The sequence below is a fragment of the Puma concolor genome, chromosome A1 (assembly GCF_028749965.1).
Source record: "Puma concolor isolate L17-30 chromosome A1, mPumCon1.1.hap2, whole genome shotgun sequence".
Lineage (NCBI taxonomy): Eukaryota > Metazoa > Chordata > Mammalia > Carnivora > Felidae > Puma > Puma concolor.
Window position 1 is genome coordinate 36,936,951 of NC_141667.1, and position 10,935 is coordinate 36,947,885.

The window sequence follows — 10,935 nt, forward strand, 5'->3', positions numbered from 1 at the left end:
TTCAACAAAGGTTACTTGCACTTTCTTCCCTTAGTATTGTTCTTTGCCTAATTGGCCATGTTTCCGATGTTCCTCACACTTCTCTGCATATCTGATACTCCTCTAGCCTTTGAATCTAGTTTGATTGGTTGTCAATGGAAAATCTACAACCTGTGGGAAGGTTTCTCTGACTATTCTAGGTAAAGATAATTTTTTTCTTCTTAGGACCTGTAGCAATGGTTCTCAATTTTGGCCACACATTAGAATCTTGTGGAAAATTAAAAAATCCTAACATCCAGGTGACATCCCAGATTGACTAAGCTTGGATCTCTGGGGGAGGGATCCTAGCATCAGCTCCCCTGGTGGTTCTAATGCACAGCTAACATTAAGAATCACTGTTCTAGTTAAATTTACATTTGTAAATTAGCAAAGTTGAGTTTCAGTGGTTTATTTCCATCCATATTGTGAGGTCTTTGAGGGCAGGGACCTAGTATGATACTTTATACCTAGTTGGTACTCAACCAGGGTTGCTGATAAAGTGAGCTAGATTTAAGATTCATTTTTTATAATAAAATTCAATACAGCCATATAAATTTTAAATGAGACATCTTTTCAAAAATCATAACTTTTTCTTATTTTAGAAAATCAGTAAGTTAATTTTTCAGAAATAGTTATAAAGTCAACAAAATTTGAACATTAAACTGATTCATATTTTTGATATGTTAATTTGTAAATATATTTTTCACATAGATGTATTTGGTTTTGTCTTCCCAACTTTTATTATATTACAGGAAGTCTTTACTTTATTTATATTTCTCCACAACTATACCTGTCCCTGGCCTAGTATAAAGTTACTTGATTGATGTATTTATTGGTGTATTTTTAAAATAATTTTTAATGGCCAAAACACAAATAATTACATAGATATATGTGTATACATATATATGCATATATATATATGCATATATACTTCCATATATATGTGTGTATACATATATATATGTGTGTATATGTGTATACATATATATATATATATATATATATATATATATATATATATACATATATACTTCCATAGAATTAAATTGATTTTTGCCATGGCAGTGAGGGTGGCTGTTAGAAAAATATAATTTACACTTGCTTTCAGACATTAAAAAATAATATTCAGCTAAGCAATAAATCAACCTTAAAATACAAATGTACCTTCACAACAGAAATAGATGAAGAAACGATTGACTTGAATTGCTTAGTCATTTCACGCAATGATACCAGGGTAAAATATTTCAAAATTGTTCTTACTGAACATTCTTCTATTCCTCCCACATACACAAAAGAAAAAAGAAATTGTTGTACAGTCAAAGTAAATTTACATACATATGTACAATCTGAACTCCCTCAGAAAAGCAAGAAAAAGAAAAATTTCTTTTATGTCCTTGGAACATATTGTTTACAGAAAAGAGATCTTTCTCCTGTTACTTTGGGTATTCTTTACTTCTCTAGCCAAAAGATAATGGTGGATAAAATAATAAAGAGGAGAAATAAATATAAGATCTAGTTACGTGGAGGGTCTGAAGTTGGTGTATGTGTTTACACATATTTGACCTACACTTTAATAAGACATAAGTTTGTCACTTAAAAACACTGCACTGCTTCCACTTCCTTCAAAACAAAGAAACAAACTTTAAAAGTAGTTAAGGATATATAACAAAATGGCAAAGAAAGACTGATATCCTCAAAAAGAAAAAAATTGTTTTCCTCATGAAAGCCTTGAAATTAAAGCAGTGGCTTTAACATATATCAAAATGTGATTTAAGACTTTCACATTTCATAACTGAGAAATGTAGGAGATCTACCTAGAATCATCCACCCACACTCAGGAAGAGTTGCGCAAAATGGCACAGTATAGTTACAATAAATAATTGCCCTGCATTTTTCCTATTTATTTTGACTTTCTCATTATTTTGGGCTAATTAGTAACCAGTATGAGAAAAGTAGGCTTGGGAAGATTGGAAGGGAGCCATGTCAGGAACATCACATACCTTATAACAACATTGTCCTTCTTATTACGTGAAAGGAGAAAAGAAATACATACCTGAAACTAATGAAACATTGTTTGTCAACTGTACTCAAATGAAACATTTTTTAAAGAAATATATAAATAATGAGATTTTATAATCAAATCCCCTTGCTCTCCCACCAAAAAGAGTTTCTGCTAGTCCTTGGTCACCCAGCATTTGCTATACAGAATGAAGATCATGGGTGGCAGAGTAGGAAACAAGACTGGCTGTATAGGTTCTACTTTGGAAAGGGTTTTTGTTCACAGAAATTGTCTTGAAGTAGAGAATAGGGATCCAAAAAATATTAATGGGGTAGAACTGGTAATACTAGATGAATTGTTGAATGTATGAAGTCAAGAAAGGGAAATGTGAGTATGATTTTCAGATTCATTGTTTGGGCACCCAGGGGGGTGGTAGAGTACATAAAACATAGGAAGAACGAAGGGTTTAGGAGTAAAAATATAGAGTTCAGTTTTGGATATGTTTGGGTAATTGTGGAATACACACGGAGAAAGCAGTTGGATGGATGGGTTTGGAGTGTGGAAGGGAGCATTAACTGTAGCTGGAGACGTGGGGGTCTAGTAACAACTAACAATTGAACAACATTTGTTCTCCATTATGTGCTGTTGTAAGCATTCACATCAGAGGATGAGTCAATTATGAGAAAAGTACATCACTGTTATCATCAACTCCATTTTACAGATGAGGAAATTTGGTCTCCATGAGGTAAGGTAACTTGCTAAAAAGTGGAAGAAAGTGGAAATGGCAGAGCGACTGTTCTAAATAAGACACCCTGTCTTCAGAGTCCAAACTCTTAACCACTTACCTCCTATTGCTTCACATAAAACAGGTCATTGAAAGAGTTTAGGAAGCATGACAAAATTTACCCAGTGCTTAAAAGTATGGAACACGTGACTTGATATTCTTGAAATCTTTGTAATCAAGTGAGAGCGACATTAAAGTATATGAATTCACTGATGAACAATACAACTCAGTTTATCTGTATGTACCCAAATGTGCAGTACAGATCTTAAATTCAATAGGCATTTATAAATGGGAATAACAATAGGAGATGGAGTTAGTGAAGATATCTGACTTAACAGCATTCTCTAAAATTGAAACTTTAGAAGTTGTCAAGAGCTAGGGAATGAAAGACCTCATGTGCCTTGAGCTTGCTGCTGATAGTAATTAAAGGCCTTCAAAAATTATTAGAGTCAGAAAGAGTTGGGCAGTAAAGAAAATTCAATGAGGCTAATATAAGAAGAAGCTGTGGGATCGTAACGAAAGAATGGAGTCAGTTTGTGGGGAGTACTGGGGAGTATTGGCAGGAGTATTGGCAGGGAGTATTGGTAGGGACAACACAACTTCCAATCAGTATTTTAAGGCAACTCCGAAGATGAAAGAGGTAGAAAAGGGCCATGATTTTTTTGGCAAGATTATCTCAAGATCTAAAGAATTACTCTCAGCCATCACAGGAACTTGCAAGAGATGATGAAATGATACGGGATCCTCTTCAAGAATTTAAATATGTGTTAAATATTTATATCTCTTTGGCCTTATCTTTCCCCTCTTTCTCAGTGTACCTCTGGAACTAGATGATCCAGCCATACCAACCGTTTTAGAACAGGTGCTTTTCTCTCTTCAAAGGTAATAAAATAGGTTAATAACAAATGTAAAGTACTAACCTGGCACTAAGTTGGTAACTCTAGGCTTTTGGGGTAGCCACTTAACTTTGGATCGACTAAAATTGAGGGATTTACTAAAGAGATACTTAACCAAAGTTTCTCCCATCACATTTGTCTAAGACTGTTCCTCAGTAGGAGCCTTATAAAAAAACACTTGTAATTTTCTGGAAACTAACTTGTGTTGTGGAAAATGGTGAACAATACATGATGATGTACTCTATCTTGAAAAATTTTGGTTTTATAGCTGATATTTTCAGTAGCAATGTTTCCCTCAATTATTCTTTAATTGAAAGAAGCAAAAACTCCTAATACAAGAAAAGAGAGAGAAGCAAACCAAGAAACAGACTCTAACTAGAGAGAAGATCTGATGGTTACTAGAGGGGAAAGGGGTGGGGGGATGGGTACAACAGGTGATGGGGAATAAGGAGAGTGCCTATTGTGGTGAGCACCAGATGTTGTATGTAAATGTTGTATCACTAAATTGTACACTTGAAACTAACATTACACTGTATGTTAACTAACTGAAGTTTAAATAAAAAATTAAAAAAAAAAACCTCCTACCATAGACACTACCATTTATTTGTTTGTTTATTATGTATTATTTAAATTTTAGTTAACATACAGTGCAATATTGGTTTCAGGAGTAGAAGTCAATAATTCATCACTGACATACAACACCCAGCGCTCGTCACAAGCGCCCTCCTTGGTACCTATCACCCATCTAGCTCATCTCCCACCTACCTTCCTCCTTCAACCCATAGTTTGCTATCACTAAGAGTCTCTTGTGGTTTGTTTCTCTCTCTTCTTCCATACCCCGTCCCCTATGTTCATCTCATTTGTTTCTTAAATTCCTCATATGAGTAAAATCTTATGGTATTTGTCTCTGATTGACTTATTTTGCTTAGTACAATACATTCTAGCTCCATCCACGTCATTGCAAATGACAAGATTTCATTCTTTTTGATGGCTGAGTTAGATTTCATGGTGTGTGTGTGTGTGTATATATATATATATATATATATATATATATACACATGTATATGTATGTATATATATATATGTATGTATGTATACATGTATACATATATATATATATACACTACATCTTCTTTATCCATTCAACAATCAATGGACATTTGGGCTTTCTCCATAGTCTGGCTATTGTTGATAATGCAGTGCATGTACCCCTTTGAATCTGTATTTTTGTATCCTTTGGGTAAGTAACTACTAGTGCAGTTGATACACTTAAGGTAGTTCTATTCTTAGTTTTTCAAGGAGTCTTCATATTGTTCTCTTCTTAGTTTTTCAAGGAGTCTTCATATTGTTCTCCAGAGTGGCTACCCCAGTTTGCATTCCCACCAACAGGGAATGTGCAGCAGGGATCCCATTTCTCCTCAATCTTGTCACAACCTGTTGCTTCTTGTGTTGTTAATTTTAGCCATTCTGACAGGTGTGGGACGGTATCTCATCATGGTTTTGATTTGTATTTCCTTGATGTTGAGTGATGTTAAGCATCTTTTTGTGTGTCTGTTAGCCATTGGATGCATACTTTGGAAAACTGTGTATTCATGTCTTCTGCCCATATCTTAACTGGGTTATTTGTTTTTTTGAGTGTTGATTTTGATAAGCTCTTTATAGATTTTGGATACTAACCCTTTATCAGATATGCCATTTGCAAATAGCTTCTCCCATTCCATAGGCTGCCTTTTAGTTTTGCTGATTGTTTCCCTCACTGTGCAGAAGCCTTTTAATCAAGTCCCAATAGTTCATGTTTGTTTTTGTTCCCCTTGCCTTTGGCAAGTTGTCTAGTAAGAAGTTGCTGTGGCAGAGGTCAAAGAGGTTGCTGCCTGTGTTCTCCTCTAGGATTTTTTGGTTTCTTACCTTGCATTTAGGTCTTTTGAATTTTTTTTTTTTTGTATGCTCTAAGAAAATGGTACAGTTTCATTCTTCTGCATGTTGCTGTCCAGTTTTCCCAACACCATTTGTTGAAGAGACTGTTTTCCATTGGATATTCTTTTCTGCTTTGTTAAATATTAGTTGACTTATAGTTGTGGGTCCATTTCTGGGTTTTCTGTTCTGTTGCATTGATCTATGTGTCTGTTTTTGTGCCAGTACCTGACTGTCTTGATCACTACAGCTTTGTAATATAACTTGAAGTCCAGAATTGTGATGCCTCCAGCTTTGCTTTTTTTTTTTTTTTTTTTTTTTTTATCCATGATTGCTTTGCTATTTGGGCTCTTTTGTGGTTCCAAAACACATATTCCAAAATCCAAACAGATTTTAGGAGTGTTTGTTCTTGTCCTGTGAAAAATGATGGTGGTATTTTGATAGGGATTGCATTAAATATTTAGATTGCTTTAGGTGACATTTTAGCAATATTTGTTCTTCCAATCCATGAGCATGGAATGTTTTTGCATTTCTTTGTGTCCTCTTCAATTTCTTTCATAAGAGTTCTATGGTTTTCAGAGTACAGATCTTTTACCTCTTTGGTTAGGCTTATTCCTAGGTATCTGATGGTTTTGGGTGCAATTGTAAGAGGGACAATTTCTTGATTTCTCTTTCTGCTGCTTCATTATTGGTATATAGAGATGCAACAGATTTCTTAGGGCATGTGGGTGACTCAGTTAACTAGTTAAGCCTCCAACTCTGGATTTCAGCCTAGGTATGATCTCATGGTTTGTGAGATCAAGGCACACATCAGTCATCGGTGCTGTCAGTGCAGAGCCTGCTTGGAATTCTCTCTTTCCCTCTCTCTCTGCCCCTCCCCTTTTCATGCTCTCTCTCTCTCAAAATAAATGAATGAATAAATAAATAAACTTTAAAAAGAAAAAAGAAATGCAACAGATTTCTGTATGTTGATTTTGTATCCTGTGATTTTACTGAATTCATGTATCAATTCTAGCAAATTTTTGGTAAGTCTTTTGTGTTTTCTACATAGAGTGACACATCATCCATGAATAGTGAATGTTTGACTTCTTCCTTGCCAATATGGATGCCTTTTATTTCTTTTGGTTGTTTCATTGCTGAGGCTATGACTTCTCATACTGGGTTAAATAACAATGCTGAGAGTGGACACACTGTCTTGTTCCTGACCTTAGAGGAAAAACTTTCTGTTTTTCCCCATTGAGGATGATATTATCTTCGGGTCTTTCAAATATGGTCTTTATTTTGTTGAGGTATGTTCCCTCTATCCCTCCTTTGTTGAGGGTTTTTATTAGGAATGGATGTTGTCCATTGTCAAATGCTTTCTCTGCATGTATTGAGAGTATCATGTGTTCTTTTCTTTTATTAAAGTGGTGTATCACATTGATTGATTTGCAAATATTGAACCACTCTTGCAGCCAAGGAATAAATCCTACTTGATCATAGTGAATGATTCTTTTCATGTACTGCTGGATTCAATTTGCTAGTATTTTATTAAGAATTTTTGCATCCATGTTCATTAGTGATATTGGCCTGCAATTCTCTTTTTTAGTGGGTTCTTTCTGGTTTGGGAATCAAGACCTTGTGGAGTTAGGAAGTTTTCCTTCCATTTCTATTTTGTGGAACAGTTTCAGAAGAATAGGTATTAATTCTTCTTTAAATATTTTGTAGAATTTCCCTGAGATGTCATCTGGCCCTGGACTTTAGTTTATTGGGAGATTTTTGATTACTGATTCAATTTCTTTGCTGGTTATCAGTCTCTTCAAGTTTTCTATTTCTTTCTGTTTCAGTTTAGTAGTTCATATGTTTCTAGGAATTTATCCCTTTCTTCCAGATTGCCCAATATTTTGGCATATATTTTTTCATAGCATTCTCTTATAATTGTTTATATTTCTGTGGTATTGATTGTGATCTCTCCTCTGTCATTTGTATCATTTGGGTCCTTTTGTTTTTCCTTTTGATAAGCCTGGCTAAGGGTTTATCAATTTTGTTAATTACTTCAAAGAACTGTCTCTTTGTTTCATTGATCTCTTCTACTGTTTTGTTTATTTATTATTTAGTTTGTCTTTATATCATTTATTTCTGCTCTAATGTTTACTCTTTTCCTTCTTCTGCTGGCTTTACACTTTATTCCTTTTCTAGATCCTTTAGGTATAATATTAAGTTGTGTATTTGAGACCTTTCTTGCTATAGGCCTGTATTGAAATATACTTCCCTTTTAGGACTGCCTTTGCTACATCCCAAAGGTTTTAGACTGTCGTATTTTCATTTTTATTTGCTCCCATGTATTTTTAATTTCTTGTTTAATTTTTTGGTTAAACTATTCATTCTTTAGTAGTATGGTTTTTAGCTTCCATGTATTTGAGGGCTTCCAAATTTTGCCTGCTGGTTGACGTCAAGTTTCATAGCATTGTGATCTGAAAATATGCATGGTATGATTTCAATCTTTTTCTACTTATTCAGGGCTGATTTGTGACTCAGTATGTGATCTATTCTGGAGAATGTTCCACGTGCACTCAAAAAGAATGTGTAGGGGCGCCTGAGTGGTGCAGTCGGTTAAGTGTCCGACTTCAGCCAGGTCACGATCTCGCGGTCCATGAATTCAAGCCCCGCGTCAGGCTCTGGGCTGATGGCTCAGAGCCTGGAGCCTGTTTCCGATTCTGTGTCTCCCTCTCTCTCTGCCCCTCCCCCGTTCATGCTCTGTCTCTCTCTGTCCCAAAAATAAATAAACGTTAAAAAAAAAAAAAAAAAAGAATGTGTATTCTGCTGCATTAGCATGGAATGTTCGGAATATATCTATTAAGTCCATTGGGTCCAGTGTTTTCTTGTTGAGTTTCTGCTTAGGTGATCTGCACATTGCTTTAAGTGGTGTGTGACAGTCCCCTATTATTATTGCGTTATTATCAATAAGTTTCTTTATGTTTGTTATTAATTGATTTATATATTTGGGTGCCTCCAATTTGGGGGCTAAATATTTACAATTGTTAGATCTTCCTAATCAACAGACCCATTAATTATGATGTAATGCCTTTCTTCACTTCTTGTTACAGTCTTTGTTTTAATATTCTAATTTCTCTGATATAAATATGGCTACCCTGGCTTTCTTTTGATTCCCATTAGCATGATAGATGGTTCTTCATTCCTTCATTTTCAATCTGCAGGTGTCTTATAGGCAGGATATAAATGGATCTTATTTTGTAATCCATTCTGATACACTATGTTGTTTGGAGGATTTAATTCATTTATATTCAGAGTAATTATTGAAAGATTTAAATTTAGTGCCATTGTGTTATCTGTAAAGTTGATAATTCTGGTGATATTCTCTGGTCCTTTCTACTCTGGGTTTTTTTTGGGGGGGGGGGGTTGGTCTTATTTTTCCTTTCACTCAAACCATACCTCTTAAAATTTCTTGTAGGTCTGGTTTAGTGGTCATGAACTCCTTTAGTCTGTGTTTGTCTGGGAAAGTCTTTATCATTTCTTCTATTTTGAATGAGAGCCTTGCTGAATAAAGTATACTTGGTTGCATGTTTTTCCTATTTAGCATGTTGAATATATCTTGCCATTTGTTTCTGGCCTGCCAAGTTTCTGCGGACAGATCTACTGTGAACCTGTATTCCCTTGTAGGTTAAGGACTTTTTTTTTTCCCTTGCTACTTTCAGGATCCTTTCCTTGTCTCTTTGGTGAATTTGATTATGATACGTCTTGGTGATGCCAGCTTTTGTTGAATTTAATGGGAGTTCTCTGTGCTTCTTGGATTTTGATGTCTGTCCTTCCACAGATTAGGAAACTTTTCAGCTATAATTTGCTCACATAAACCATCTACCCTTTTATCTCTTTCTTCATCCTCTGGGACTCTTTGATATGAATGTTATTATGTTTGAAAAAATTGCTGATTCTTAAGTCTGCCTTTGTAATCCCTGATGTTTGTTTCCCTTTTCTTTTCAGCTTCATTATTTTTCAGAGTTTTATCTTCTATATTGCTAATTCCACCCCTCTGCCTTGTCCATTCTCATTTTTATTGCCTCCATTTGGGTTTGCATCTTGGTTATAGCATTTTTAATTTTGGCTTAACCAGATTTTTGTTCCTCTATGTCTGCAAAAAGGGATTCTCTGGCGTTTCTATGCTTTTTCCAAGCCCAGCTAGTATCCTTATAAATTGTTTAAAATTCAAGTTCAAACATCTTACTTATACCTGCATTGATTAAATAAATCCTGACCATCATTTCTTCCTGTTCTTTCTTTTGAGGTGAATTCCTCTGTCTTGTCATTTTGGAGGGAGATAAAATATTAATAATAATAGAATTAAATAAAAATTTTAAAAAATCAAATAAAAGAAGCTAGATCCTAGGTGTGTTTTGGTCTGCTTGTTAAGAGAAGCTTGATAGAAAAAAGAGAAAAGGAAAAAGATGACTGAAGAAAAATTAAAAATTAAAAAAATTAAAAAAATAAAACGATAAAATAAGATTAACATAAAATAAAATTTTTAAAAAATTTGTTCTTTTTCTATCCAAGAATCAAAAGAAAAACAACAAAACAACAACAAAAACAAAAACAGAAGCAACAACAACAACCAAATGAACAAACAAACAAAAAAACCCAAATGAAGGGAGAGTCAGTTTCCCCTAGGGCTGAAACTTTGCAGCAGTTTATGGTAAGTAGACTAAGCTTGTTGAAGGGATTTGTGATGGTGTTCTAAGGGAGGGGCTTGCTGCTCTGGCTCTCAGGCCTATAGGCCCTAGTGTTGATGTGCCTGGAGAGCACTGGGGGGTGGGGCTTGGTGTAATGGCTCTATTCTCCACTCAGTGGTGCTGTTTAGCTCACTGGGATTGATCAGTGCTGGTGGGCTAATAGTGAAAAATGGCTTCACTGGTTCTCTAGTCTCCAGAGCAAGAGTTTGCATCCTTGAACATGAAGACATGCAATCACCCTTCCTGTGTCCCCTGCTTCTGTCAGCTCCCTGCCTTCCCCCTGTGCCAGAGCTATCTGTCTACCAGGTGGCACCTCCCTTCAGAGTTTTATCTGACACAGGGCTCAGTTTGAAAACCCCATACTTCTGTGCCCCTGCACAGTTCAGACCCACAGTGATCTTCTGGGGGAGGGTTTCGCCATGCTGTAGCCATGGCTGGCTTGTCCCAGTAAATGGTGCCACAGCGTAGCGGTAGTGGCTCAGAGTTTATGGTAAATCACAACGCACAGCTGGCACCAGAGTTTTTCTGCCCTGGGTGTTCCTGCCCTACGTGTTCAGGTGAACAAGACAGCTTGATGGTCTTTTGCCTGCAGAAAGGCCACAT

At 35.6% G+C, this 10,935-nt stretch overlaps 1 long non-coding RNA gene across 1 annotated transcript in view; it reads left to right on the plus strand.

The window, feature by feature from the left end:
• Positions 1-10,289, plus strand: part of LOC147584107 (uncharacterized) — a 52,748-nt gene extending 42,459 nt beyond the window's left edge. The window contains exons 3-4 of the long non-coding RNA XR_015255158.1: positions 3,615-3,683; positions 10,157-10,289. This is a non-coding gene — a long non-coding RNA (uncharacterized LOC147584107). The remainder of the gene's footprint in view (positions 1-3,614; positions 3,684-10,156) is intronic.
• The last annotated feature ends 646 nt before the right edge of the window (positions 10,290-10,935 follow it).